General features: G+C 39.8%; 1 long non-coding RNA gene across 1 annotated transcript; it reads right to left on the bottom strand.

Annotated features, from left to right (window-relative positions):
• Positions 1 to 2172: 2172 nt before the first annotated feature.
• LOC114158141 (uncharacterized) lies at positions 2173 to 2782 on the bottom strand. The gene is made up of 2 exons (XR_003598349.1): positions 2696 to 2782; positions 2173 to 2622 (listed from the first exon to the last, which is right to left on the bottom strand). It is a non-coding gene; the product is annotated as an uncharacterized LOC114158141 (long non-coding RNA).
• Between the last annotated feature and the right edge of the window lie 13090 nt (positions 2783 to 15872).

The following is a 15872-nucleotide window of genomic DNA, read 5'->3' as shown; positions in this document are numbered from 1 at the left end:
AGAGTGCAGTAATTGGTGGTTAGTATATTCCAAATGTTACGAACTTGCATTTTACAAGCTGAAGTTAAACTTAGCCAGGAGGACAGACTCTCAGCAGCAGATGCTCACAACAGACACAAAGATATTAATCAAAATGCTAAAGGTCACAGTGTTGGAAGCACATGTGAGAAAAGGAAGAAACAAGAAAATAGTCATATGTAACAACAAATATCAGCATTACAGCTACCAATTTTATAGACATCATGAGATTGTCTAATATCTTGCTGCACTAGGTATGAAGCATCATGTATCAATATTTCCTATTAGATTGACCATCCGAAAAGACACAACCTGTGTGCAGGACAAGTAAAAAGAAACACAGAGGAGCTGCAGAATGCAGCGCCATCACCCTGAGCTGCAATACTGGTTAGCAGCTGCCAAAAGCTGATCAACTCCATAAGACACATATGAGAACGTGTTAGCCTCTCTTTTAGTATTATTTAGAAAGACACCTGTAATTGTTTTCAATAAAAAATCATATTTGATTAGAAGAGAGGGCATGAAGAAAACCTAAAGCTAAGGCCCATTCCCATTTATTACCTGATCTAGAGAAGAGTTTGACCTCTGGGTGCCTGGGGAAATAATCAGGTTGACATCAGGAGGCTATCAGCCAAGTTTTCTTCTGCACCCCCAGCAGAAATATCATCCAGCCATGCTGCCACACAGATTTCTTTCTGTCCAGGATAAAAATCTATCAAGACACTATGTGATCCTTTAAGGCTGATACATTCTTTCATTTCAATGCAATTCAGGGGCGTTGGGCCTCCACCTAACTATTAAATGTACCTGAATGACTAAATACAACAAATGCCTTTATAATGACTACTAAAAGCAACAGTTTTCCTGGCTGTGGGAGAAGAAACATGAAAATAATGATGGTAATATTATATAACACTCTAGTGTGTAGTGTCTGAAGCGAAAACAATCCCAAGAACCCAGACATGACACAACCTTGTCACAGTGTTCAGGGCTGATGGTGTCTATAAATATGCTGAGACAATTTTAAATCAACTGAGACATCAGAACTCTGACTTGAAAACTCCAAAACCCCATTTGTATCTCAAGCAGCAATAGGTGAGATGCATCACAGAAATAAGGCTTAACAATGGCTTCCTTCTAAAAGCTGTTCTTCCTATCTACCCCACTCGTGTAGCTGAGCCTATAGGCTTTGTGGATATTCCTTGAGAGGGCCCTGACACTTAGCCCACTTCCTATCAGTTGCTTTTTCAATGTGGTCTTCTCAGTCAATCCACAGATGTATTCTCCTCTTTGGGAGCCCTAACTCCATTGTCATTGTTAAAAGATGTGCAAGGCAATAGCAGAACAACAATGTGATGTAAGCTATAGTCCTCTAAAGACGCTTTCCCACTTGACTGCCTCTAACCAGTTCGGTCCAGTCAAGATTCATTTTCTAGTAGCAGATCCAGTGCAGCTTCCTGTTCCCTGAATTTCATACCCACTTCAAGAGTGGTGCCAGCCACACCAAGCCTGGGATGGCACTGAAGCAATTTGATTGACAGATGACTGCATTTATTGATTGGCTAGTGATTACTTCTCAGCAAACTCCAAACAACAGTTTAGCTGTGGACCATGGACATGCTGTCTGCTGGCATAGAGCTGCTCGGTACAAATGACCATAATTATGAGTTTAATCAGGAGCAGTCCCAGAAACACATGTATTACGTTTTGTAGTGGAATGATTAGCCAGCAGCTTAAGCTAGCAGTGAGCTTCATAATATTTTCTGATGTGAATTTTATTCTTTGTTTGGATTCTTTAAAAACAAAGTTCAGGTGTGGCTAACTCCAATCCAAAGGGAAAAAAAGTGCCAGAATGTAATTATATTTATGTGTAAAGTGAAATGATTGACTGATCAGAGGCTTTATCATTATGTTTTGGACAGCAATGAATTTCTGTAAGACCAAAAGTTGGGTTTATTTTGGTTTAACCCACTGTTGAGGTTCTCCATTGCTGGAGTGTCCGCTGCAGACATCAACTGGGAGTTGACCACAACTGCTGGGCGCTCATGGCCCGCCCACAATATGAGGAACAGACATGCTCACCACAGAGGTAGAAAAGAGCCTCATGTGACCAGCAGGGGGTCTTTTTAAAACAATATGCACCAGAGCACAGAATAGTTCACAATATTTTATTTAAACAATGTCATTAAAACATTTCTTTTTAAAAGCATTGCTTCAGGCCTACTACTCTGTCCCTGGAAAGGAAAAGGGATCATGTGAAATAAAATGACAATTTGAATTATTCCAAAAAAATAAATGAACAAACAAAACATGTAATGCAAAAGAAAACAAATTAGTAAATCAAAATAAAAGAAAGCAAACTCATTAGGAATTTCAATAATAAGCAAACAAACTGTAAAAGAAAAAAAAAACACAAACACTTTCAAACGGTGGAACAAATCGTCGTTGTCCAATTTCAATGCCTTTCAGATGGGCCAGAGGAGTCGTGCCCCCTCGCTCAGCCTGTCCAATCAGCAACAGGTTGCCTTCAGAGCGGCCCAAACAAACACCAGCAAGACAAGACAAGACAGCAGAGCGTCCAAGCGCTGCAACTCCAAAACAATCCTAAACCAAAAAAACGCATTAGAAAACCCGTGGATTCAGGTAAAGTAAATTAAAATCTAAACAGGTAGCTTACCCAGGAGTGGTAGCACAGCCGACCCAGGGAGAGAGCGGATCAGCAGGCGAGGGCGAGATGGAAGCCACACACCGCAACAACCTCCAGCTGCAGACACTAACGCCAGCCGCCAGAATGCTTCAGAAACGCACGGCAGGTATAGCACCAAAACCTAACCACAATCCCAGCCACAGATGGTACAAAATGGCACTTACGATTCAGATGAGCGGATCAAGCACACCAGCCACTTGGGCAGCCGTCATGTAGTAGGGGAAACAAAGACACACACACCTTGCAGCGGCCTGCTCAGCTATAAAGCTATTTGCCCCGCCCACCAATCAACTGCATGCTACTTGATACACCTGGTGCACATAGTTGGGAGGGTGGAACACCATCCCACCACATTCTACCCCCTGGTGCTGCATCGTCACCCCGACGATGAGCCTGCACACTTCAGCACCAAGGACGAAAAATGGCAAACTGTGCGTGGGAGACTGGCTGACTAGACCCTGCGGCCTGACCCACAGGTCGTGGAAGGTGATGGACATTCGAATGCTGGCCAGCCCTTGAACGGACAGTTCGACACAAGGGTAGAGGAACTGTCTCAGAAGTTCGAGCAGGGTGACCATTTCCTGAAGTGGCCTGTAGGGGTAACCTTGGAGCTGCAGAGGTGGATGGTACTGAAGTATTGGGAACCCATAAGCACAAGTCATCCTCCAGAGAGTCATCCAACCCCCTTGAAGGCAAGGTAGGTTTTAACTGCAGGGGTACTGGTATGGGCTCTGGCCCAACCCGAGCCTTAAGCATGTCACAATGCACATTTCGAGTTCTCTGCAAATCACTTACAGGAGCCATAGTATAAACCGGCCCTCCAGCCGTCGGAGCTCTCACCACCTGATGGATAACCGGGCTGAAGAGGTCCTGGATTTTATGGCGACCCCTAGCACTATGATCGCGCAGGTAAACCAACTGTCCCTCCTGCAATGGAGCCTCCCGTATGCCCTGATCATGATGCTCTTTTCTACGCCCTGCAGCTGCCAGCAAGTGATCCTGAGCATGATGAAAAGCCATAGTTAACCTGGTCTTATGCTCAGCCACCCAGTCCACCACCTCACCTGGTGCAGGGTCCCTAACACGACCCAACAAGAAATCTACCGGCAGCTGAGGTTCACGGCCAAACATAAGAAAAAAGGGAGACTCGCCAGTGCTCTGATGAGGGGTAGTGTTGTAACAGAAAAGTACTTGTGGGAGACAGGAAGCCCAATCCCGCTTCCTAGATATTGGTAAAGTGCGCAGCAGATTATGAAGTGTTCTATTAAAGCGCTCACACTGCCCGTTTCCAGCAGGGTGGTAAGGGGTAGTGCGTGACTTTTTAACCCCATACAGGTTACAGAGTTGCTGAATTAACGCACTCTCAAAACTCCGACCCTGGTCTGAATGAATGCGGCTTGGAACCCCAAATCTAAAGAACCATTCAGTCAGCAAAACCTGGGCGACAGTGACTGCTTTCTGATCCCGAGTTGGAACAGCAATGGTGTATTTACTAAACACATCAGTAATTACAAGAACATTTTCCGGACCATTTCGTGAAGGTTCCAACATGGTAAAATCCATGGCAACGATCTCGTTTGGCCGAGAAGCCAACAGATGACTCATGAAAGTACCAGAGCTAGATGTTACATTTTTAGCAACCTGGCACCGTTGACACTCTTGTACCCACTGATTAATGTCATTAGACATCCCAGGCCAGTAACAGCGCTGCCGTAAAAACTCGGTGGTGCGCTCCACACCCTGGTGTCCGTGCTCTTGATGTAATTGATTCAGAACATCCTGCTTAAGAACTGATGGCAAAACAAGCTGTAAAATCTCCTCACCACCATCTGACCGATGGACTTGACGGTACACCACACCATCTCTCTCCACAAGACGACCCCACTGTCTCAAAAGAACCAAGGATAGTTTGGGAAAGCACCATCTCTCCTCAAGAGTAGGATAAACCTGCCTCTTCCAAAAACCCAAAATGTCCTTCAGGAGAGGATCGGCTTCCTGCAAAGCACAAAGGTCAGACACAGAATGAGATGGCAGAACAGTCACCACAGATTGGGTTACAGACACTGGAACAGGACATGAGGCACGCTGAAGAGCCTCTGGGATGGAGATGCACGACAAGAGTTCTGCCAGGCTGGTACCTGATGTTGGCTGGCGGGAGAGTGCATCAGCATTGTTATTGCTGCGTCCACAACGATACTTTATATCAAAATCAAAAGCAGCAAGTTGAGTAGCCCACCGGTGCTCCATGGCACCAAGCTTGGCTGACTGAAGATAACTCATAGGGTTGTTATCTGTATAGACCATACACCGGTGGCCCAAGAGATATTCCCTAAACTTCTCAGTCATGGCCCATTTTAATGCCAGAAACTCCAGGTTCATAGAGCTATAATTAGCCATGTTACGCTCTAAAGGTTTAAGACCTAGACTGGCATATGCAATGGGCCTCACTCCATCCTCTGTTTCCTGTGACAATACTGCCCCAAGTCCACTGTGACTGGCATCTGTCTCAAGAATGAAAGGACGTGAAAAATCAGCATATGCCAACACTGGTGCAGATGTCAATGTAGCTTTTAAAGCCTCAAAGCTCTCCTCGCACTCTGATGTCCAAGCAAATTGAAAAGCCTGGCCAGACCCCTTCCTGGACTTTGTGCCCACTTGTTGTGCCACCAGCCTATGGAGAGGACCCGCTAGCCTAGCAAAACCCTCCACAAAACGCCTGTAATAGCTTGCAAAGCCCAAAAATGAGCGAAGGTCTGAAACATGTGTGGGACGTGGCCATTTAGCCACTTCTTCAGTCTTGGCAGGGTCTGTAGCTACACCTTTATCTGAGATAAGGTGCCCCAAGTATTTAACCTGTTGCTTGAAAAATTCACTTGAAAAGTCACATTAACCAGTGACTGGCCAGTGGAAACTGCTAAAGCAGTATTTAGCATTCTGCTGTGAATGCTAAATACACACTAAGATTGCACATTGTGTATGAGTTGCTGGTTCTCTGTTCTAATTTGTTACAACAAAGTAAAGCTAATTTGTTATAACTGTTATAACTCCATAGAAAACACACACACATACACATGTTTCTGCTTAATTATTCCTGGATATCATCCAGATTAGTAATGTACAGTACATATTTCACTATTTTCAGTGAATGATTTGCTTCCAAAACTTCATTTCTCTCCCTTTCCATCTTCTCCATCTCCACCCACTCACTGAAAGCGGAAATACTTCATCTCAAGTGGGACCTGAACCGTTTTTGGCAGCAAAATGATCCATCATTCTTGAGTCATCAGAGACATTGGGACATCCGAACATACAGAGTGCTGGGAGAGTAGGTGTAGAGCGAGAGCAGGGTCGGCAATAGGTCACAGCTGCAGCTGAATGAATCTCAGCGGGGTGAGATTATACTGCAGAACAGCATGAGGTAAGCCCTCTTCCTTCAGGGCTGTTGATGCCAGATGCAGCTCCCCCTGACACTGCAGATAGGGAAAGGTGTGTTCTGTGTTGTTCACCAGTGAACCCAGACCTCAGTCTCTAATGTGGAATCCAATCACCTGCATGCTGAATTGATGTCCAGGAGACTTTGGAGCTTTGTGCATAACAACCCCCTGCAGAGTTAGTTCTGTAATAAGAATATATTGGGGGAGAACTCTATAGACTATAAGGGAAACATTTGAACCGTCATGTTTGAAGTTCTAGTCTTAAAGTGTCTAGCAACTTTACTTCTACTGAAAGCCTCGGCAGAGGAGGTGGAAGTTAGTCTTAGAAACAAACAGGAGCTTAGAACGAAGGAAGAGCATAACTGAACATAAAATGTCACAAAATGAAACCATTATAAAACAAGTCAATAAAACTGTGATTGACAAAGGAAGCTGCACATAAAAAACTATTATAGTTTGTTTTTTTTATTTCATGAGAACATTTATTTATTTAATGGACAATTTATTTAATTTTGAATAAATGGTTCTCTATGGAGTTTTACATAACTGGCAAAAAAAAGGATGCATTAACTTGAAAAAGAGAATAGGTACAGCTGCAATGGCTTGCAAAAGTATTTGTACCCCTTGAATTTTCCATATTTTGTCACATTACTACCACAAACATAAATAGATGTCTTTGGAATTGTATGCGAAAAAGACTCACTTTGACCAACCATGGCTCAGCGGTTAGAATGAGGCAAGACAACAAAAATACAGTTGAGGTGGATTTATTTGAGTAATGCAGGTCACATTTGCACCAAAACCGTTTCACAGTGAGACAAAGAAGCTGGCTTTTATATCCTGAGCAAACTTCGGACATTCCAAGACAAAAAGGAATCAAAATTAATACAGGAAATAAATGTTTTTTACACAAAAACAATAAATGGCACCAATATACAAATCATTTCAACTAAACCAATCTAAAGTTAATTAAAGAATAAATGTATCTTAATGTAACTCCTCAGAGCTTTACCTTTCCTAATTGACATGGAGCTCCAGGAGCTTTTCAGCAGTACCTGGAGCATTTGTCTCCTTTGCTGCTCAAACAATCGTTGAAGTGAAATTAAACAGATAGAAATGATCAAACAATTTGACATTTTCCCCCACGTTCTCCCTGTATAGGAATGATGGCCAGTCCCCCTGCGTGAAATTTTACCAAAACAACTGAAATAAAGAACTGAAACAAGAAGCATTTAGTTTGTTAATAAATTAAACACAACAAAATAGTAATAGTCCTCTATTAGTGACGGAACTCCTGGTCTCCATCACAAAGACCAACACAAAGTGGTTTAAAATTGTGAAGCAGAAAAAAAAATTATACAGGATTAAAAGGATTTTTAAGCAAAAATCTAAACCGTATGTGAATTAATCTGCAATAATAACACATTAAAAGGTAAAAGTTACATGCATCTAATTTTTACCTGCTGAGAAAACCTGGAAATTTTCAAAATTCTAAATGTAACATATTACATACTGTATATTACGTATTTATTCCCATGACTTGGACTGAAATAAATGTGAATATTAAATAAATGTCAGTATTGCATTGAATGACATTTCAATACAAATACATTCCAATAAGTTGTGCAGCCCTATGATTAATTTATTTGATTGTCATCATTCAGTTGTAGTGATTCTAATACTTACTACCTGTATACTGTATATCAAAAATGTCTTTTGCTCAACAAAATATGATTTGTTTATTTGGAAGTGGACAATATTTTAGTTAATATGTACTGTAGCTGGGAATGAGGTGTTTCAGCAAGAGTTTGTTTTGTAACAGTAGGATCAGAATATTTTAAATGGTGTATTTATGACAGCATATTTTAAATCAGTTAATATGTTGGAGTTTTACACTGTGTAGAATCATCATCATGAGACTTGGTTGAACTTTGTGGCATTGTGTATTGATGTAGCAGATGTAAAGGTCAATGGCTGCAGAGAGGAAGCCATCATGTCAGTTTGATTTTCTATAAACATGTTCCTTTTACTGCAGGATGCAATAAAAAGTTTCAGACAAGTCAGTCATTGACTGTATTTATAACATGTAAAATGTAAGGCTTGAGTAGCCCATTTGATGAACAATAACTTTTTAACCATTTAGACAATAATGACTTCATGCAAACAGCTTTTCATTTCTCAATCAAACTGAAGGCAAAGTCGTTTTTTCCATCTTCTAAATAAAATTTTGGCAGGAAAGAATGTTTAAAATTCCAAACCTGAGCGCTTTTTCTGTCAAGTGATCAAAAAACCTCAATGCCATGATGACCAACAAGCCTTCACACCCCATTTCTAGTCTGTCAAATGGTGGCAAGGGAAGAAAAAACTTTAATTCTTAAAAAAAGATGTATAATTACAGGTTGTTTCAACTTTGGGGTTTGACCCATTCTCACTAATGAATTTAATCAACTTCCACATCCAAAGTGCAACAGTAAAAAAAGGTAAGCAGAAACTTGTCTATGTACATGTAAACTGTGAGTGGTGAGCCCCTATGGTTGAAAGAATCAAGCCACAATTTGAAATATTTGACTTACTTTAATAAGTCACACCAGGTTTTTTATAAGAAATAAAAAAATCTCCATCCATAAAAAAACCCATCAGCAATCTTACAGTACAACCTCCAACCTGAGTTTATAGGTAAATATAGATTTTCAGATTTTGTTTCACTGGACATTTAGCTGTGGGACTCCGGTAGCAGCTGATGGGTACCGGCAGGCGAAGCGGCATGCGGCTCGGGTGGTTGCTGAGGCAAAAACTTGGGCATGGGAGGAGTTTGGAGAGGCCATGGAGAAAGACTTCCGTACGGCTTCCAGGCGATTCTGGTCCACCATCCGACGTCTCGGGGGGGAGCAGTACGGCACCAACACTGTTTATAGTGGGGATGGTGTGCTGCTGACCTCTACTCGGGACGTTGTGGGCCGGTGGGCAGAATACTTCGAAGACCTCCTCAATCCCACCAACATGCCTTCCATTGAAGAAGCTGAGCCTGGGGACTCTGGGTTGGGCTCTCCAATCTCTGGGGGCGAGGTCGCCGAGGTGGTTGAGAAGCTCCTCAGTGGCAAGGCTCCGGGGGTGGATGAGATCCGCCCGGAGTTCCATAAGGCTCTGGATGTTGTAGGGTTGTGTCGGCTGACGCGACTCTGCAATATTGCATGGACATCGGGGGCAGTTCCCCTGGATTGGCAGTCTGAGGTGGTGGTCCCCCTGTTCAAAAAGGGGGACCGGAGGGTGTGCTCTAATTATAGAGGGGTTACACTCTTAAGCCTTGGTCAAGTCTTTCATGTAAAATATACTTTTTGATCTCAGTTGTAGAAATATGGTTAAATAAAGTATCCAAAAGACTGTTCATTATTTGTTGTGTGTATTTTCCTACCACTAAGTGGCTGTTCAGTCACATTTTCCATAGATCTGAATATTGTGTAGTTCAGATACGGACATAGATATTATTTATGTCTCCTTAGTGCATCCATTGAGAGTAAGTAATACTGTTGGGGATTTAGTTTAGTTTCCTGAATGCATAAGAGTTGTATCTGCACTTTGCATGGTAGAACATTACAGTGGTTTGGGATAGTTTTGTGCATGTTTTAGGGAGCTATCTTCCAGCCATCTAGCATTAGATAATTAAGCTTTGTTTCACATAATTTGATGCAGCTGTTGTTTGAGGTCCTCATTTTCTAATTGAAATGCTTTATTTATCTTGTATATTTTATTGTGACATAATTATTAGCAGGTTGATTCTTTTTTATGTGCAATAATTATGTACATTTTCATAGTTAAGGATTCATCAGCTTATGGCTTTGTTATAGATTTAATCACATGTTTATTCCCTTTGGGGACATCTTTGGTTGAAAGGACTATTTACAGACCAGTACTTGTAATTTGCATTAACTTATTTATCTGTACAGAATGCACACACACTCACACTCATGCTCATCTATCAGCCCACACTGGCATGGTGATATTTGTATGGTGGAACATCAATTAAAGTTAAGTAAAGCTCAATTCTGGACCTGGACATTCTCTCATTTATTAACCCACCTGAACATATATGCATATATGTTGTCGTAATCTGACATCCCGGAGTGTCCAACAAACCAGTGTCAGTCTTCATTATGTAAAGATTATGATTATTTTAAATACCGCTGTATCAAAAATATATCAATTCAAAAATACTCTACTGATCCCAAAGTGAAATTAAATTAAATAGGTGAAAATATTCAATTCCTAGTAATTGTTAGAATAAAAGAATGGAGGCTGAATTTATTTAGTATTTTGACAGTCAGGTAAATCTGAATCTGTGGTATTCCAGGTATATTACTTAAAATAAAATCACCTGGCCTTTCTTCTTATAACAAGGCTACGTGGTGGAGTGAAGTGGTTGCTGTATTGTATTCGTTACACGACAGCCGTGATAATTATGTCAAGGATTTAATCTTATCAAATTAAGAATCAGGTCTTTGCATAAATAAACTCAATAACAACACCTGCTGTTTTAAATGCTATCAGGCTCAATTAGCATTACTGGCTTTTGCTGCTCTTCTCATGTTGGGGTTGCAACCTAACACTGATCAGATGATCTCTCCAAGCTGGAGTGCTTTCCTCTTCTTAACTGAGAACAGCTCTTGACTGAATGTCAGCTTTGACTATTTATACTAAGTTTAAGGCAAGCACACAAGTTTTAAGCAAGGTGGAGGTTGGCAGCTATCAGATAACCAAATACAATGTCTTGCAAAAGTATTCATATACGCCTTGAACTTTGAATGAAAGAAAAATAGAAACAAGTCTGATCTATTCAAAGAAGAAGACTAAGGAAGAACATTGGAACTAGAATCAAATCAAACGCCAGAACACCCAGGATCTGACACTCTTCTCCATATGTATCCAATTTTCCTTTTGACTCAGCCATTGTATCATATAAAAAGACAGTTTTCAAATCAGAATTTATCTATTCACTTCACAAACATCACTTGTTATTTCGTTTAAAACTTCACACAGCATGTCATTTTCAAGTCGCCTGTTGTGCATATATTGTCCACATGATGCCACAGTAGGGCAACTGAAGCAACACATGTTGAAGAATTTGATGGAAAGCTTCAGTGCATCATGAAGCTTCATCTCCCCATCACAACCCAAAACTGCTTCACAACATACAATTAAACAACAGTAAATAACACATGCCAGAGACTTCGGCAAACATGGCTATTTTCACACAGAAAATAATACTAAATTACGACAGCAAATTTTCCAAAGACTTACCCTGTGAGGTGATGAGTGAGGGGCAAAGCTACGAAGGCCTGGAAGACCTATTGAAGCCCAGGAGGCACAAACCAGGCAGAGTGCAGAAAGGCACATCAATAAAACAACAGCAAATAAAAATAGCTCAATGAGATAAAATTAACAAATAGTAAATACAACATGAATTAGAAATAATACTTAATAAAGTGCATTTTTAACTTTGTTACCTTCCGGCGTGTGTGTGTGTGTGGAGTGTAATACATGGTTATGCTGGACTTTTGGCGTACATTTGACGCCAAATGTTCACACAAGCTTTTTGGACACAAGTTAAATAGTGCAAATTTTACTTTGTGTTCAAAAAACATAATGAAAAGGGAATGTTGCACTTTTCACTAGACCTGTGTTTACAGTAGTCCAGTGATTGACGCTGGTGCAGAGAAGCTGTTTGGCCAAATACAGGAACAATCAATAGGGACTCTTTGTTTTGCTTGGCAGACTGTGTCCCACAGTGGCTCCAGTAAAACTTGGTACAATATTTGATGTGCTAATGTTGTTTTGAGTGATCGTCATTTCCCACCAGGCCCACATAAGTGGGTAAACAAATATGAATTATGTGTACTGTATAAACACTTGCGAGCGCCCTCGGGAGGCTTCAGGGAAAGGCCGTGCATGTCCATGCTGCTGCTTACCTTCTGAGTCTATTTGGGTACATTCTATACTGATCCTTAATGCCAAGAACTCTGGGGAATAAAGGTCAGAATCAGATTCATTCCCACCTCGTTTTCAGTGGTTGTAAGAATTTATTTTATGGCTCTTTATATATTTGCCTTTTTTCTTTTTCATGGGCATTAGCATATGATGTTTTTAGTTCTGGATTATTTTACATATTTGCTTCTTTCTTTTTTTTTTTTTTTTTTACTGATAAAACACTGGTTCAGATTTCGTTATTTTAAGGTTCAACCAAACTGCAATTCAATTTTTATGTAATTTGTGTTTTTAGCTAATCTGGGAAAAATGTTAATTTTATTCACAAAAGAAAAGCAGTTTTGATCTTTCCAAAAATTATTAAGAATGCTGTACAAAGGCAAAAGTTTAGATCTGTAACTTGTGGTTTTTCTGATAGCTTGGATGTGTTAAGGCATAAAGGCGCTAAAGAAAATGTAAAACACACCTATTTACTTTCACTCGGTCTAGTTCTATGTTTCATGTACAAATCACGCAGAACAGTTTTATTGTCTGTTTTCTGAGGATTTACATCATACATATTGAGAAGAACTGATATCCATATTGTTGGGCATGTTTCTTCATTCTGTCTCTCATCTTCATCATCTCTAAATCAAATTGTTTGCACATTAAAACCCAAACTGAAAGCGAGCAGGTAACAGAAGTTCCCACACTTTGTGCCAATTGAGGTTAAATTTTAATGGTTATCTTCACATTTAAGAAACCAGATCATTAAATTTGCAGATGACTCCAGTGTAGCTGAACTCACTCTACTGCATGTATGTGGTTCGGGGTTTAGGAACACATCCCTCACTAGTTGTGCAGCAGGCGTTAGGCAAGTTCATTTGTACAGAAGTTTGGACATATGGGATCATTTAAAGAATGTTAGAGAAGGAACAAAGGAACAGAAACAATATACTGTACATCCAAAAGGGTTAAAGGTCCAGAAAAAGCAAAATATGAGAAAAAATAATTTTCATCTATTATCATAAACGCTTGTCCCTTGTGGGGTCGCCAGTGGTGCTTCTGCTTATATCCAGGGGACTTTGTGTGCCTTGGAAGCACAAAAGCTTGTTATGATTATTTGTTGCACATATTTTCCAAGTTTTTCTATGTTGTGTTTATGTCTATTTGTTTTTTAGCTGTTTGATAATTTAGTCTGTTTAAGAAACACTGTCTCATTTTGTTGAGTGCTATTTGCTCAACTATGAAATGACAACAAATTGATCTGAAGTTGTTTATGAATCCCTGATATTGTTTCAGCAGAAGGTTCCCTTGTTGGAGTTGCACCACCAAGTAATTAGTTTTAGCTTCATGTGCATTTCTGGCTTGTTTAGTCTCAAGATAGTAACATAGACTGTTGCTTATGTAGAGGGGTGGAAAAACAAGTTATTAGTGAATAAAAACCAAGAAGTAGAAAAATAGGCACCCCAACATTATTTTTCATTTTGTATTTTTAATTTTTGTAATAAGTTAGATAGTTTTGTTTAATTTCGTCTGTGCAATTCCGCGCGCGGCCGCTAGGGACGCTGTCGCGTTGGTGGTAGAAAGGACTGAGCACACAAGAAGAATAACTCTTCCTGTTATGCTGGCGAAAGCTTAACGTGTGTGCCTCATCTTTTCTATACCACAGGTTGGTAAAATGTATTTTTATACATATATATTGATGACCTTCGGGAGTTAAAGAGCTCATTGAATCGGTTGTTGACTAGTGAGTCATTTTGTCCGGTTTGTGTTGAGTATTGTGTGGAAAACGGGACACAGTTCTGGAGGTTGGGGTATGCTAATGCTAGCGGACTTTGGTTTCTATGTATTAAGCTAGCTGAGAAACGGCTAAAGTACTACCAATTTCATATTGAACTGGTTTGATGCATTTTTTTTTTTTCAGTTTTGTATCTATTTATCTGGCAGATAAGGTACTGTTGTAAGATAAGATGCTTGGACATTAAAGTGTGTTTTACCTATGCAGAATAGGTCGTGAAGGCTATTAAAATATCAAAAAGCAAATTCATGCACTTTTATTTGAATTGTTAAAAAAACAAATATTTGAAAATATGTTCATTACATAAGAAGAATAAATCTTCCTGTTATGCTGGCGAAAGCTTAACGTGTGTGCCTCATCTTTTCTATACCACAGCACCACACGTTGAGGGAAGACCATCACAAACATTACCCTCAGCCCTCCAAGGTTGCAGGGTAACACTTATAAGTGAAATACTGTTTTATTATTTTATGGTTAGTAAGGGAAAATATATTTCTAAATGCACAGTATAATTTTGAAAACGTTCATGTTTGCCAGCTTAATTTTTTATTTATTTTTAATTTTTAAAACTTTTTTTAACACAGCACATCTGCATGGTATGGTTGTCAAAGTCGATCTATTATAATAACTGACCTAATTCCCTCTCCCTTGTTACTTTTTTAATTAAAATTGTTCCTGATCTTGTTATCTACAGTAGTTGTCATAGTGTTGACAATTAGTAGCAAAGCATTGCATCCATTTTTCTTTTGTATATCTCGCATACATTTAAGATTTAGCACATTAAAGATGATAACCTGACAGCCAATGGTAGTCATCGTCAGTGAGCAGCTTTTTGTCCTCTGGCAGGGTGTTGGGGTCGGGGTCTTGTGCGTGTCTTCATGTTGCAACAGGTCTCTAGTCGGTCAGGGTGGAGATGGAGGAGCTCAATTTTCTTCACAGATTATCTGTCTCATATTACACGGTCACGACATTGTGAGCTTTACTAAATATATATAAAACATATTTTTTATGAAAGTTATACCAAAGCATTAATGAATCTTCCTTCTTCAGGTAGACGCTGGAAGAACAGCTCGTCCTTAGTTTAAACCGTTTGGGGTTTGAATTTCCTTAGAACCTTTTCGAAGTATTTCAGTGAGATGAATGTGAGCCCATGTGCTGTTTGAGTAACTGCTGCACATATCATTTGATCAGGTTTTATTATGATATATCTAACTTCCAAACTCACACTCTCCTAAAAAATTACAACAAATACTTAACAAAGATTAAATCTACTATTCTTTGTTCATTCATTTCCAAAACTATGAATGAAATTAGACTGGCTTTCACCACAGAACCACCAACATTGCATCAGTTAACTTTGTAAGCTCACAGACCAGATTAATGAGTTCTTTACTTTAATATTTGACTTGTTTCATTCATGGACAGTTTAATCTGCTGATCAATGCTATTTGACTGAAAGCTGCAGACTTTAAATACTTGATCATGTTGCTTCACAAAGAGTCCAATCAATCCTAGGATGGCTGAACTGAACAGCTGACATTCAGTCACAAAACAGATCCTTGTGATCCTTGGGCATCTGCTTTCCCTGCTGGGATGAATAAAGTAATTCTATTCTATTCTATTCTCATCGTCTCTTTCATTTATAATTTGCATAATTTGCGATTGTCACCAATCACCACTTCTTCATATGTAAGCTCCCTGGTTTTATTGTTTATTGCTGAATTCTTCTGTTATTCTCATTCTGATTTCCTGTCTTCCTTCAGTCAGTGCTTTGTTTTCACCAGGAGATTTCTCATCACCATGCTCATCCCAATGTCATGCCTGCATTGTTGTTTGCTTCAACTACCAAACATGACAACAGAGCATAGCAATAGATGGATGAGTAAACTATACAACCACTTCAGAGTTGTTTTGATATTTAGACTATCCGGTGTATGAGATGTACCTGAATGCA

Source organism: Xiphophorus couchianus, chromosome 15, assembly GCF_001444195.1.
Source record: "Xiphophorus couchianus chromosome 15, X_couchianus-1.0, whole genome shotgun sequence".
NCBI classification, from domain to species: Eukaryota; Metazoa; Chordata; class Actinopteri; order Cyprinodontiformes; family Poeciliidae; genus Xiphophorus; species Xiphophorus couchianus.
This window is presented reverse-complemented; position numbering and strand designations above follow the sequence as displayed.